A 16,084-nucleotide genomic window follows, 5' to 3' on the forward strand; every position below is an offset into this window, starting at 1 on the left:
ACACAACTGGTACTTAATTTATCGACCCTGAAAGGATGAAAGGCAAAGTTGACCTTGGCGGAATTTGAACTCAGAACGTAACAGCAGACAAAATACCGCTAAGCATTTCACCCAGTGTGCTAACGTTTCTGCCAGCTCACTGCCTTCACACCCTCCAATATTAAAATAGTGGAGTCACATTAAACACTTTCGTCGTACAGGATGGTCCAAACTGAAATGTCTTTCATCATAAGTCTGCTTAAACAAGGTTCGCTAAAAACTAAATAAACAAGTAACTAACTAACACCAACAAGTCGATGAGAGTACCACCTCTATGTGGCAACTTGATATGCTAGAAATAGCAGTCAAACCTCTCTTGAATCACACTGCCTTGCTAAAAAAGGGAAGGACATTGCATAATGTAGTACTAGATGTTGTTGGCACTCCGTCGCTTACGACGTTGAGGGTTCCAGTTGATCTGATCAACAGAACAGCTTGCTCGTGAAATTAACGTGCAAGTGGCTGAGCACTCCACAGACACGTGTACCCTTAACGTAGTTCTCGGGGATATTCAGCGTGACACAGTGTGACAAAGCTGACCCTTTGAATTACAGGCACAACAGAAACAGGAAGAAAGAGTGAGAGAAAGTTGTGGTGAAAGAGTACAGCAGGGTTCGCCACCATCCCCTGCCAGAGCCTTATGGAGCTTTAGGTGTTTTCGCTCAATAAACACTCACAACGCCCGGTTTGGGAATCGAAGCCGCAATCCTATGACCGCGAATCCGCTGTCCTAACCACTGGGCCATTGCGCCTCCACAGTACTAGATGTACAGTGACTGAAAAAAGAAACAACATAGCAGTGACTGGAACACCTTTTCTCAAACTACTGTCTAATCAGGGCCAAGCTGGAACTAAACAATGCCGCTACTACTACTACTACTACTACCACTACCATCACTACTACTACCCTTACAACCACCTTCACTACCACCACCACCACCACCATCACTACTACTACTATTACTACCCTTACAACTACCTTCACCGCCACCACTAACACCATCACTACTACTACTACTACTACTACTACTACTACTATTGCTACCATTTATTGTAATAAGAAACACTTCTAACATCAACCTCAAAAGCATCATCACCAGCAACAGCACTCGCTTTATCATCATTACGACTACTACTACTACTACTACTACTACTACCACCACATCCTCACTGTCATGGCTACTTACATTACCATAACAACTACCACCACCTCCACCATCATCATCATTATCATCAACACTACTACTACTACTACAGCACCTCCAGCACCATCATCACCACCACTGCCGCCACCGCCATCATTGTTGCAACTACTACACCGCCATCGCTATGTGACTACCACCACAAGTACTCTACACCTACCACAGCCACCTATTCTACTAACATTGCTACAGACATCGCCACTACCACAACTACCACCACCACAACCACAACCGCAACCATCACCACCACCACCACCACCACCTCTAAAATAACTTAGATATCAACAACTCAACAATTTTCTACAGAGTTTTTGGAATTTTCTTTTTACATCAGACGAGATATTTTTTATTTTCACTCTTATCCGTCTCTCTTTCTCTCTCTCTCTCTTTCTCTCCCTCTCTCATTTCCACTTTCTCTCTTCCCCTCTCTTTCTATGTCCTTCTCTCTTTCTGGCTCCCTATTGAATTCTATCTCTCTTCCTCTCTTTCATCTCTTTTACTAAAATACATATGAATACATATACATACATGTATACATACATACATACATACATACATACATACATACATATATACATACATACATATATATATACATATATATATATATATATATATATATATATATATATATATATATATATATATATATATATAGAAGGCTGCACCAGGCTCCAATCTGCCAGATCAGATTGGAGCTTGGTGCAGCCTTCTGGCTTGCAAGTCCTCAGTCAAATCGTCCAACCCATGCTAGCATGGAAAGCTGACGTTAAACGATGATGATGATGATATATATATATAAATATATATGTATGTATGTATGTATGTATGTATATATATCATCATCATCATCATCGTTGTCATCGTTGTTTAATGTTCGCCTTCCATGCTGGCATGGGTGAGACGGTTTTGACAAGAGCCTGCCAGCCAGGCAAGAAGCCTACACCAGACTTCTGTGGTTGTTTTAGCAGGATCTTTACAGCTAGATGCCCTTCTTAACACAAACCACCAGCAGAGTGGACTTAGAGCGTTTTACATGGCACAAGCACAGGTGAGGTCAGTTTTGGTAAGGTTTTTACAGCTGGATGCCCTTCCAAATGCCAACCACTTTACAGTGTGGACCAGATGCTTTTTAAGTGGCACCTTCATTGACAGGGTCACCAAGTAATCTGCAAGGCAAAAATCTTTTGTGAGGGGAGGGAACAATGGAGGAAGTGATCTTGTGTCAGATGATGAAAGATTATAGTGAGACAGAGAGACAGAAATAGGTGTCTTGCAGCAGAGAAGGTACAAGGTTACCCAGCCAGAGAGAGAGAGAGAAGGAATGAGGACAGAAGCAAGAGTGCTGCTGCAAAGGAGATACATGGTTACTCAACCTGAGGGAAGTGCAGGAGAAGGAGAGAGAGAATGGGAGATATTGGTATAGGGATGGTAGCAAAATGCCAGGCATACTCACAAGGGACAGGAAAAGCAGAGAGAGATATAGGTGGTGGCAAGAACCAGGGTATACCCTTGAGGTTTAAAGGTCATAATATGTGGCAGGATATTGCCAAGGAAGCATGAGTAGAGAGTAGGGAGGGGAAGTGAGGGTGAAGATTTGGGTATATAGAGTCAGGGCCGGGACTACCAGATAGCAATGATACAGAGAAACAGGTCTGTGAGGATAGGTTTGGGTAGTGAAAGGCAGGCATAGTGCATGAAGGAAGAAATGTGAGGAAGAGAAGAGATTAGATTGGTTTGTTGGGGTAAGGTGTGTGAAAAGTTTTCGTGTCATGTGTGGATGGAACACACAGGTCGGGGTGCTAGCAGATAGCAATGATACAGTGAGACAGGGAGGGGGTCTTACACACTCCTCCTACCCTATGACAAGCCATATCATACTATAACGCCTGGTAAATTAACATGATGTTTCTCTGTAATATGCGGAATCTCAGGTCCCGAATATGTGCATCTGTGACACTTACTTGACTATTTAATTCAAATGTAGCTACATCAATCCAAACAATCTTTGTTAGAAAGCATGCATATTTTACACACCTTCCTAAGTACCAATTGCAAAACTCCACTCTTTGATCCAGATCATCTTCATTGTGAGAATGGACTATTCTTGGAATGTGATTTTGAAATTCCTGCTCTATGACTTGATTGTTGCACAGATTTTCTTGAATTCTGGCAAGACATTTCTAGTACCCATTCTTGCTTTCTGGGGCTCATTGATGTCCGTGGTCATCCAGAACAGTTGTATTTGCTTCGAACTAATCATTAATCCAAGTGATGATAAGTCACATACGTGAATCTGTTTAAAACTCCCTCCTAAACCGTCATTGCACTTTTATTGCATTTGCTCACTTGCACTAGCACTTGGGGATAAATTCCTTTGCTCAAAGCTTAGTCTGACTTCTTTCATTATTTCTAATAGGTTAAACGTAAAAGGAAATGAAAATCGAGTTGTCAACTGTCAAAGTGCATATGCACTTCCTGAGTACATCAGTGCGCATGTGTGTGTACATATGTATATATATATGTGTGCGTGTGTGTGTATATATATGTATACATATATATATATATATATATATATATATATAATGTATATATATATGTTATATATGTATGTGTGTATGTATGTATGTATGCATATATATATATATATATATATATATATATATATATATATACATATGTATATATATATATATATATACATATATATACATATATATGTATGTATATATATATATATATATATATATATATATATATATATGTATAGGTATATATATATATATATATATATATATGTATAGGTATATATATATGTATATATATATATGTATATATATATATATATATATATATATATATATATATATATATATATATATATATATATATATATATATATATATATATATATATATCTTACAGCATTAGGAATAGCATCGAACCACAGAAACATTGCCAAAGCAGACTTTGGAAACTAATACACAACTCTCAAGTTAGACAGATCCTTCTAACCCATGCGAGCATGGAAAATGGACGTTAAATGGCGATGATGATATATATATATATATATATAATATTCAGATACAAATACATTATGTGCCTCTCTGTGTATGCGTCTTTCTCACTATCACATACTCCCAATCTCTTTATCGCTTATTCCTCATAATGTTCATCAGTTCCTCACAGTCATCAATAACCAATAATCACAAGAGATTACAATCTTTGATAATCTCACAAAATTCAAACCACATCTTAATTATTTTCGTTTTTTTTTTTAGTAATCATTTATTATAATGATTTTTCTTTTTAAATATTTTCTCATCCTGTTTTTTGTTTAACAGACAACAAACATGTCCTGTATTCTTTTTATTTATTTATTTTTTTTGTGTGATTTTCATGTCTCTTTTCTTTGAATTTCTGTTTAACATTTAATTATCTATCTTCATCTTTTCCTATTATTTCCTATTTTTTAATCTTTTTTCGATTATGTGTATTTATTGTTGTCAAGAGGCAGTACCATGGCCAATGAGGTAAATCCAAGGCGTGGTTATTGCTAGTTGAAAATCATTATTATTATTTTCATTGTTGTTGATGTTGCTGCTGCTGCTGTAGTTGTTGTTGTTGTGTCTAGCCTCAATCTTTGTACTTTAATTTGTCTTTTCAACTATTCTCTTATTCTTTTAGTCTGATATTAAAGGTCAGAATCAGTAGAGCAACAGCTAAAAAAAGATGGGAGCAGACTAGCAGAATCATTAGAAAATTGAAAAAAAAAATGCTTATCAATATTTGTTCTAACTCTTTACATTCTGAGTTCAAATCCCAACATGGTTTATTTTGCCGTTCCTTCTTCCAAGGTCAATAAAATAGGGTACTAATCAAGAGCTGGGGGTGATAGTATCAACTAATGCCCCACCCCTCAAAAGTTTTTGGCTTTCTGCTTAAATTAGAACCATTAATATTATTGCTGTTGTTGTTATTGTTGTTGTTGTTGTTATAGAGAAGTGGCATGGCTCAGTGGTTAGAGTGTCAAGCTTGCAATCATGAGGTAGTAAGTTTGATTCCCGAACCGGTCTGTGTGTTGTGTTCTTGAGCAAGACACTTTATTTCACGTTGCTCCAGTTCACTCAGCTGTAGAAATGAGTTGCGACGTCACTGGTGCCGAGCTATATCGGCCCCTTTGCCTTTCCCTTGGATAGCATCGGTGGCATGGAAAGGGAAGGCTGGTATGCATGGGCGACTGCTGGTCTTCCATAAGCAACTTTGCCCAGATTTATGCCTCAGAGGGTAACTTTCTAGGTGCAATCCCATGGTCAGTCATGACCGAAGGGGATCTTGTGGCAGTCTGGCAGAACTGTTAGAGCATCAGAGAAAATTCCTTATAGTATTTGTACTCTTAGTCCTGAGTACAAATCTTTTAGAGGTCAAATTTTCCATTCATCTTTTCAAAAGTTGATATAAGTACCAGCCAAATACAAGTGTTGATGTTATTGACTAATCACCCTTCTCTTTCCCTTAGAAATCACTTGTCTCATGCCAAAATCAGAAATAATAATCAGTTTCAAATTTTGGCACAAGACCAGCAATTTCAGGGCAGAGACAGATCGATTACAATGACCCCAGTGTTCAACTAGTACTTATTTTATCGACCCTGAAAGAATGAAAGGCAAAGTGGACCTCAATGGAATTTGAACTCAGAATGTACAGACAGATGAAATGCTGCTAAGCATTTTGCCCTGCATGCTAACAATTCTGCTAGCTCACCACCTTAAAATCAGAAATAATAATTATGATCCTCTCCTCCTCCTCCTCCTCATCATCAACCTTCTTTCTGATTCTTGCTTTTTAATTTTTTTTTTTTTTTTCTTTATAAAAAAAATATCTTTTAGCATTGAAATCAGTAACTTTTTATAATAATTGGCTGAGGTAAACCAATTAATGCCAGAATTTTCAGTTTCTTTCAGATTAAAACAGTTGATAAATTCTCCTTTGTTACAATGGTTTTCAGAAATGTCAACAACCAGGCTTTTTTTCTAGCGAATAATGATTGATAAAATTTGAGAGAAAGAGACTGGGGGAGAGAGAAGCGGATGCAGTTCCCTTCTCATTGTCATTGTGGTTATGGTTGTGGTTGCCATCATCATCACCATTAATGTGAATGTCACTATCTTCGTAATCATCATCATCATCATCATCATCAGTCACCATTGTCACCTTCATCATCATCAGCATCACCATCATCATCATTATCAGTCATCATCATCATCATCATCATCATCATCATCATCATCAGTCATCATTGTCACCTTCATCATCATCATCATCATCATCATCATCATCATCATCACTATCACCATTATCGTTCTTAGCTCACTACAAATCAATGCAGGAAGTTCACAAACACCCACATGGATCACCTTAACAACCAGAACAAATACATCAAGAATGAAATACCTACTTGTTATTGCAGGAAACTTCAGCCCTCACAGACCCTTGCAACTCTGTGTACAATTACCTTCACCCCCAGCATCCAGACATACACAACACACCAGAACACTACAACAACAACAACAGCGACATCTTTAAAATTCTATCTCTCCAACTCAATTCATACAGATGTTAAAATAAAACATTTATGCTTAGTATTGACTACTGCCAATAAAGCTTCATTCACCCTAAGGATTATGCTAGATTGTGCTCCATAGTATTAAGCACAAAAATGGGGGATAAACTATTTCTGACCAGGATATTACAGGATATAGCAACATGTTATCACAAATATAAAGTCAATATGGTATTCATAAAATGGAATTTGCGTAAATTGAGATCTGTATAATGATGCCCTGTCGGATTCAAGAAAATCACTTATTATCTTGAAAACTTCTTTCACTGTTTAGAAGAATCACAGAACTCAGAATCTCCCAGCAAAATTGCATTATTTGTATTAATGGATTTCTCCAAGATATTTGGCATTATCAGCAGAGGAGTCATGATAGATATCTTGTTGAATTATGATTTCCCAGAGGAGATTGTCAAAGCTATTATGCCTTGTGGGGAGTGGTTTGTACATATCTACGCATTGTGTATCTAGTGTGCTACCTGCAATAAACCAGTGCCTTGTCTTAAAAAGAGATTCATTTCTTATATACTCCTTGGAGCTGGTTGTTCTTGTGGCACTTACACTTCTGCCTCATTTCTATACACTGTGTCACTCACTTGACAAGTCCAACTTACCTACTTATATATTTGCTGCCCTTCTGGAATCTAAAGTAATACAGAAATAGACTGGACAATTGAGGAGAGAGTGAAACATGCCAAGAAAACTGTTACACTGTTCTCAGTATTATATGTAAGAGTGTGAGGTATGGTCTTCAAATAGACAGAAACATGACATCTCCAATCTATCAACTGTGCCTTATCAACCAGCCATCATGTTGTATTAGATAGGTTTCTCTGATGAGAAACTACCTGGAGCTATAGAACTACAACCACCATTGTTATCATGTTCATTAACATGATCAGTGGAGGCGGAATGACCCAGTGGTTAGGGCAGCGGACTCGTGGTCATAGGATCACGGTTTCGATTCTCAGACCGGGCGTTGTGAGTGTTTATTGAGCGAAAATACCTAAAACTCCACAAGGCTCCGGCAGGGGATGGTGGCGAACCCTGCTGTATTCTTTCACCACAACTTTCTCTCACTCTTACTTCCTGTTTCTGTTGTGCCTGTAATTCAAAGGGTCAGCCTTGTCACACTGTGTCACGCTGAATATTCTCGAGAACTACGTTAAGGGTACACGTGTCTGTGGAGTGCTCAGCCACTTGCACATTAATTTCACGAGCAGGCTGTTCCGTTGATCAGATAAACTGGAACCCTCGATGTCATAAGCGATGGAGTGCCAACAAACAATACAATAACATGATCATCAGTGTTGACTTTTATCAGTCCTTTTATCATCATAATCACCATCAATCAAGATCATTGATATGGGTTTTGTTTCTTGTGTTTCTCTTTATTCTCCCCAATTTTTCCATGCTGGCAAAATTAATAATTTATCCCAGGTTAACTCTGATTCAGCAGATGTATAATCAATGGCATTTCACTCCTGACTATCCCATCATTTTTTAGGCATAGTATAACTATGTCTGAAAACAATAGATTATTTTTTGAAGGTTATTTGAATACTATTTCTAGCAGATCAATTGACCAAATAAAAATTTCTTTAGGATGTTTTTTGCCATGTCATTTTCCATCACTCGATATCAGAAGTCAGCATAACAACACTAATTGATATTGTCATATCAAGGCAGTGAGCTGGCAGAACCGTTAATATACCAGGCAAAATGCTTAGTGGCATTTCATCCATTTTTCCATTCTGAGATCAAATTCTGCCAAAGTTCACTTTATCTTTCATTCTTTTGGGGGGATTGATAAATAAGTACCAGTTGAATTCTGGGATCAATGTAATCAACTTACTTCTGTCCCAAAGTTGCTGGCCTTGTGCCGAAATTTGAAACTAATATTATGTCATCTCTTCTCTAAAAGTAAATTACAAAAATGTCTATCTAAAACACTTCCTTCCCAACTTTCCTCTCTTAACCCACAACATTTTTCTCATACATCATGTCACTTGATTATGAATTCACTGGTTTTGAGTTCAAAGTCACTAATATAGGTAACATACATAATGCTACCCTCAGTATTCTATCAAGCTTCTGGATTTAGGCAGTATTAAGTACCATGTCCTGTTCATAAATAATTTATCCACCATTCATCTATTAGATGACTTCTTGAAGCTCAAATTAAGCTCTGGCCTCTAACTACTACTTAGTGAAATCATGATAATCATATGTGCATTTTTATAATAATAATTGAGAAAGATATTAGTTATGTTTTCTTTTCTGTTTTTGGCTCGATGTGGAAGATGAGGCTGTGGGGCATTGCCTTCATAGCTCTCATCATCACCAACACAGCTGAGACTGATGTTGTTGAAGCCTTTTTTGAATAGTTGCATGTTGGATGAAAAAAAAACCCCAAAACAGAAAGGTTATTTGGGTATTTCTGAGGGCTGATATTCTGAAATGGAAAGTCTGCTAACTGCAGTTAGAGATTGACATGTTATAGGTGATGAGAAGAGGATAGATTAGTGAGCCAAAAGATTTTTATTGGAGATGATACAAGATCAGCTAACTCTAAAGAGTAGATAACAAGTAAATATCGTTTTGAATAGGAGACTATTCAAAGTAACTTTTCCAGTCACTATCAGGAAGCAGCTCGCTTATCCATTGTACAGAGTTGTTTCTTATGACAACGGTGAGCTATAGCTGCACTGTCTGCTTAGAGCTAGAACTTGACTGCTAAGAGTTACATATCATGAACAGGGATTAAATATAACACTGGATATGATTTAAACTGCTGATCTCTCAATTACTTGTCTGATATTTTATTAATACAGACATCAGTTCACTGAATAGTGATGGCAACAACCTCTATTTTTATTATAATTGAGCAATCTAATGTCAATTAAACTGTTACTCTTGTTCTTGTTGTTGTCATTTATGTATCTAATCTATCATTATTTTTTCTGAAGCATTGGTCAGCTTGGCTTTATAAAAATCTGACACAGAAATAACCAATCAGTAACCTAGTATAACCTCACATGTTCACTCACCCAAACTATAAGATGTTAGCTATGTTTATTCAAACTGAACGCCATCATGTCCATCAATGCTCAAGCTGTGACCATATCCTTTTTATTATGGTCCTGCTGTTTGAGGTTGGCATTCATAAATTGCAATTTGTGTAGACTGATGATTTTAGTAATGTCCTGTCATGGATTCAAGAAAACCATTTACTGCTTTAAAAAGTTCTGTCACTATTTCAAATATGGAGGGATGGTTAGTAATAAAAATATAATTACTGGGTTAATCCCTGTATGTATGTGTATATGTATGTATGTATGTATGTATGTATGTGTTTGTTCATTTGTTTTTGTTTTTTTGAGTTGGTTTGTTTGTTTGTGCAGCTCTTTTCTCTTTCATTACTCTTACTATTCTCCCATCTAACCAAAGTTTTGATTCTAAACGGAAACTGCATTTTTTTTTTTTTTTTTTTTCCATTCTACAATGGGCATAAGGTCTGAAATATTATGCGAGCAGATTTAGCTGAAAACATCAATCCCAGTGCTTAACTAGCTTTTATTTCATGAACCCCGAACAAATGAAAGACAACTGGAAGAAATGATGCCAAACATTTTGTCCAGCATGTTAACAATTCTGCCTGCTTACTACATTCTAAACTGAAGCCATATTGAAGTCCTATCAGTTATGTCACAAATGAATAATAGGAAAAAGCATAATATCATATATACCCATAATGCATCTTTGTGTCAACTGTGGCTTTCTTATTCCCTTTTTTCCTAAGTCAAAGTGTTGCAGACATTGACACACAAATCTGGGATGGCGAACATTCTCTTACCATAGCTCGAAAGTAGAACTATAGAACATTCTGCTTCCACGACTGGAATAACTGAATATCCTATTCTGTTAAGAAATGTAATAACATTTGTATTTTTATTATTCTTATTTTCTTAATATTCTGCTTTCAGAAATATTAAGATTTTCTGATCTAAAAATACTCAGATCTAGAGATTCATAGATCTAAAGACTCTTAGATCAAGAGGTTGATAGACTTAGAGTTTTTAAAAATCTTGATGATCAAGATTTAAAGATTTAGAGTTTTACAGACATTGGTGTTCGTAGATTTAAAGATTAATAGATCTTATGTATTGTAGTTTTAAAGTGGGTCAAAGAAATATCCAAATGTGTATAGTGTGTGACTTAATCAGAGGTTCATGACATAAATAGAAATCCTCACTGAATGTTGCTGATGTTCAATTTGTTGTATCAATATAAATGCATTCTTTTAAGGCAGCTAGCTGGCAGAATTGTTAGCATGCTGGGCAGTATGTTTAGCAGCATTTCGTCTGTCTTTACATTCTGATTTCAAATGCCACTAACGTCAACTTTGCTTTTAATCCTCTCTGGGTTGATAAAATAAGTACCAGTTGAGCATTGGGATTAATTTAATCAACTTACCCACTCCCCCAGAGTTGCTGGCCTTGTGCTAAAATTTGAAACCAATATAAATGCATTCTTTACAACATCTAGTTTGACACTTCCCTGTTCCAAATTCTTGTTGTCAAATGGTTTATTTTCTTATTTACTATTCCGAGATTGTAAATAATGGTTTCAGATTTCAGCACAAGGCCAGCAGTTTTGAGGAGAAAAGAAATGGTCAATATCAACACTCCTGGTCTTGAGTGCTACTTTATTTTATCAATCCCAGAGAGCTGAAAAGTAAAGCTACTCTCAACTGGATTTGAACTCAGAAAGTAAAGAGCCAGAACAAATGCAGCAAAGATTTTTTTTCTGTTACTCTAACAATCCTGCCAGTCTGCTGCCTTCCAAGATCAGTAATAATCGTTTCTACTATATGCACAAGGCCAGCAAGTTAAGGGAAGGGGACTAGTTGATTACATTGACCCCAGTGTTCAATTGGTATTTAATTTACTGACCCCAAGAGGATGGAAGGCAAAGTTGACCTCAGCAGAACTTGAACTCAGAGCATAAAGATGAACAAAATGCTGCTAAGCATCTCGCGAGTGTGCTAACAATTCTGCCAGCTCAATGCTTTTTCAAGATCAGTTATAATAAAATTAAATACAAGTTACCTAAAAGGACCCTTTGAATAAATTTCTATATTTTCAGCATCTTCTTCTGTGTAAAACTGTCATAGAACCTTCTCAAACTAAATACAAGATAATTATTTTGGGTGACTAAGTTTTCATATTACTGTTTATAAATCTAAAAACAGTAATATATAAAGATTGAATTGAAAAACACTTTTGGATAAAAAAAGTTGAAGGCTGCCCATGTGACTTTTCCCATCTAAATGGGATTTTCAGTGCAATATTTACAAGCTATTCTTTATAGCTTTATATGTACTTCAAGATCCAGTTTCAAAAAGGAATTATTTCACATTCCCTTGAAAGTTCAAAAATACATATGACATCAACAAAATACAAAATACTTTTGAAAGTAGATATCAGCAGATATCAATATGGTTCCTTTCTTATACCACGATATACTCACTCAATAAACAAAGAATGATTGGAATCATGGTCTTAGTTAAATGTTTGCAACACAGTGTTCAGATTGGTAGTATGTCTAGTGATACAGAACCAAGTGTAATAGATGCCATTCTCTGTAATGTATTATTCTTATTTTTCACTCCATGTGAAAGGATTTTGCTTTTATTTTATGATTTATATTGTAGAACATCTCCATTAGAATATTAATTCAGAATATAATATTTCTTAATCTCATTCTATCAGATTTTCCAATACGATATATTGCATTTTATTCACACAATATAGTTTTTGTTGTTGTTTAACTCCAGGACAGCCCTGATGAAATAGACTTTGATCAAAGACAATCTGTCTATGACTGTCCATTCCATTTGGAGACATCTAGGATTACATTATCTAAAGGATGTCCCATCCCCACATTTCTTTTGAAGATGGTGGAGTGTAATTTGAGGATGTTTAATTTGCTATTTCTAGCAAGTTGAGTGACTTATTAATTCATTACAGTATAGTTGTCTTGACATCTGAGCACCATGAGGAGAATGTAGTCTTTAAGCTCCTGCAGTACTTAGTCTACAATAACAGTCTGATTCCTAGTCTATCCTTTCCAATTCACCTCTTATGTTAGCAAATTTGGAAACAGAATATACTAACACTTTTCTAATCATTGTGACTATGGCTTAGGTATCGTAGTTATTGCTACAGTTCCAGACTCTCACCTATTTTCTAAAGGCTTTTTTTATGATACATTATCATTATCATCATTACTATAGTAGAAGACACTTGGCAAAGTTGGCATGCAGTGGGACTAAACCCAGAACCATGTGGTTGGTAAGCAAGCTACTTACCACACAGCCACTCCTGCACCTATATATATATATATATATATATAGTGAGAATTTACAAAAAAACAAAAGATGATGACGAGTGTGTAAAAAACAAACAGATGTATTAGTTTAATGCTCTGGAAGTGAGAAAGTCTTTTACATTTTGAGCCTACACTCTTCGACAGAAAGGAACACAGAAATAAACAGGGAGAGAAAATCGAAATAGAAAAAGGTATAGTGGCTAGCGCTCTATCATGGCAAATATATTGATAATAGTAATGGTATGACAACAAAAGAATGAATGAGACCTCGATATTATGTAAATAGAGGAATTTATCTGTAATATATGTGACAATTATTCGGTTGCCATAATAAAACTCTGAGTTTTGGATGTTGGGGCAGAAATCTGCTCTGGCATCTCATCAGTTATTAAGACAAGCAAAAATTTTTTGATTGTCTTAATAACTGATGAGATGCCGGAGCAGATTTCTGCCCCAACATCTGAAACTCAGAGTTTTATTATGGCAACCGAATAATTGTCACATATTATATCACAGATATATATATATATATATATATATATATATATATATATAGTAGAAATAATGGATACATCCTGTATCGCTCCCTCACAGGTGGGAAACTATATGATAAATTACAGTGCATCTCTTGGTGCAGAAGCATCCCATCAGGTGATGCAACACAGTTTCTCATTACATAAATAATGTTTCGCTCTTAATTTTAACTGTTGACAGTTGTTGTATCTAAAATATATTGAGAAGGAATGACAAAAAATGCACCTCCTGTTTAATCTCTCATATTTGTATGAAACCAATCGAAGTGTAATGTCTGTCAGACTATAACACATTTCTCAAAGGAGCATTAGTTAACTTAAATTGATTCTCAGATTAAATTCTATATTGGAATTCCTATTTTTATTTCTTTATCTTCACATTTTTCTTTTCTCCCCTTCTTTTTTTTTGGACTTTTCTTCTATAGTTTCACATTGCATTTATTAGAAAATTTCTTATTCCATGTAGTTCCTGAAAACTATTTCCTTTCATTAGATATAAGTTCCTGAAACAGACTTAATTAAAATTTTTTTTTTTTTTTTTTAGAAATTTTAGTTATTTATTTTTAATCTTCCTTTATAGATTTTAATCAACAAATACTTTAGAATGATTCCATGTGAAGAAATATAACTTATCCTTACACTGATTCATCACTGAAATCCCAGCTAACCTTCAAAAAGGGATTTTAGAAAAGATATGCTGGGATAGATTTTCCTATTGCTTTCTGTAGATTTATAACTTAAGGCTACTCCCCAAATATACAACTCTCCTGCTGATTATAGCAGTAAGTCATATATCTTTACCATAAAATTTACAGCTATTTACAATGAGCCAGTCAAGGAGATCTACATATATGTATTGGGGAGCAGGCATGCTGAACTGCTAAGTTACAGGGGGCATAAACACACCAGCATTGACTGTCAAGCCTCATCCTCAAACACAGACACAAAGGCATACATATGCATGTATACATATATATTACAGCCTTCTTTCAGTTTCCATCTACCAAATCCACTCACAAGGCTTTGGTCAGCCCAAAGCTATTGTAGACAACACTTACCCAAGATGCCACACAGTGGGACTGAACCCAGAACCACGTGGTCGGAAAGCAAGCTGCTTACCAAACAATCACTCCTAATTATCAATACACAAACTAAGAAATAAAATAAAAACAAAAATTATTTTCTTCCAATTTTTATTTATATTTTGTTTATTTCATTTTCTTCTTTTTCTTCTTCTTCTTCTTCTTCTTCTTCTTCTTCTTCTTCTTCTTCTTATTATTATTATTATTATTATTATTATTATTATTATTATTATTATTATTATTATTATTATCTAAGATGTCGCACAGTATCCAATATTGTGATATTGCTGATTGAAGATATTGTGTGTACTCGGGGTTTGTACTGTCTGTCAGGTCACAACAAGAACCTCAGACAGCCAGTACTTTACACAATATGCATGCAGTTCCAAGTAATGCTGATTTTTGCAATAAATTGCAGGGTATTTTCAAAGTTTCCAGATGTTTTTCAGGTCGGGAGGTATTGAACCCAATGCTTCGATGACAATATGGACAACTTATATGTTTGACTCTTGTAGCAGCCATATTTTATCGATCTTAATTCTCAGGTCTCCATATCTATCAATCTTTTCTCTTTGTTTCATTCATGATAATATATTGATCTCCTGGCACTGCCATGTCGATTATTCGGCCCTCTTGTTTGTCCCTCCTAAAGGTTACCATGTTTGGCCTTCAGTGCTCTAACACCTTGTTTGTCTGGAAGTCAAAGTCCAAGAGGACTTTTGCTTTTCTCTTTCCATCCATTACCTTTTCCCACATTATTATTATCATTATTATCATTATTATTATCAAAGCAGCGAGCTGTCAGAATCATTAGCATCCTGGACGAAATGCTTTACGATATTTTATCCATCGCTACATTCTGAGTTCAAATTTCACCAAGGTCGACTTTGTCTTTCATCCTTTCAGGGTTGATAAATTAAGTACCAGAGAAACACCGGGGTTGATGTAATCAACTAGTCCCCTCCCTCCAAATCTCAAGCTTTGTGCTTTCAGTAGAAAAGATCATCATCATCATCATCATCATCATCATCATCATCATCATCATCATCATCATTATTATCATTTATTATTATTATTACTATTATCGGTAGAAATATTCTTAGAGAAACATTGAGAAAAGAGTTGATAGTAATTGCTTGTTATTTGGGTGACTGTATAATGCTGAGAGTAAAGAAAAAAGTCTCATTTTGAGAGAGAAATTGCCAAGAGAGTTCT

At 35.6% G+C, this 16,084-nt stretch overlaps 1 non-coding gene across 1 annotated transcript; it reads left to right on the forward strand.

Annotated features, from left to right (window-relative positions):
- The first annotated feature begins 4,740 nt into the window (after window positions 1-4,740).
- LOC128248412 (U4 spliceosomal RNA) lies at window positions 4,741-4,880 on the forward strand. Its single transcript, XR_008264656.1, has one exon. It is a non-coding gene; the product is annotated as a U4 spliceosomal RNA (small nuclear RNA).
- Window positions 4,881-16,084: the final 11,204 nt, after the last annotated feature.

The sequence above is a fragment of the Octopus bimaculoides genome, chromosome 7 (assembly GCF_046866305.1).
Source record: "Octopus bimaculoides isolate indiv1 chromosome 7, ASM4686630v1, whole genome shotgun sequence".
Lineage (NCBI taxonomy): Eukaryota > Metazoa > Mollusca > Cephalopoda > Octopoda > Octopodidae > Octopus > Octopus bimaculoides.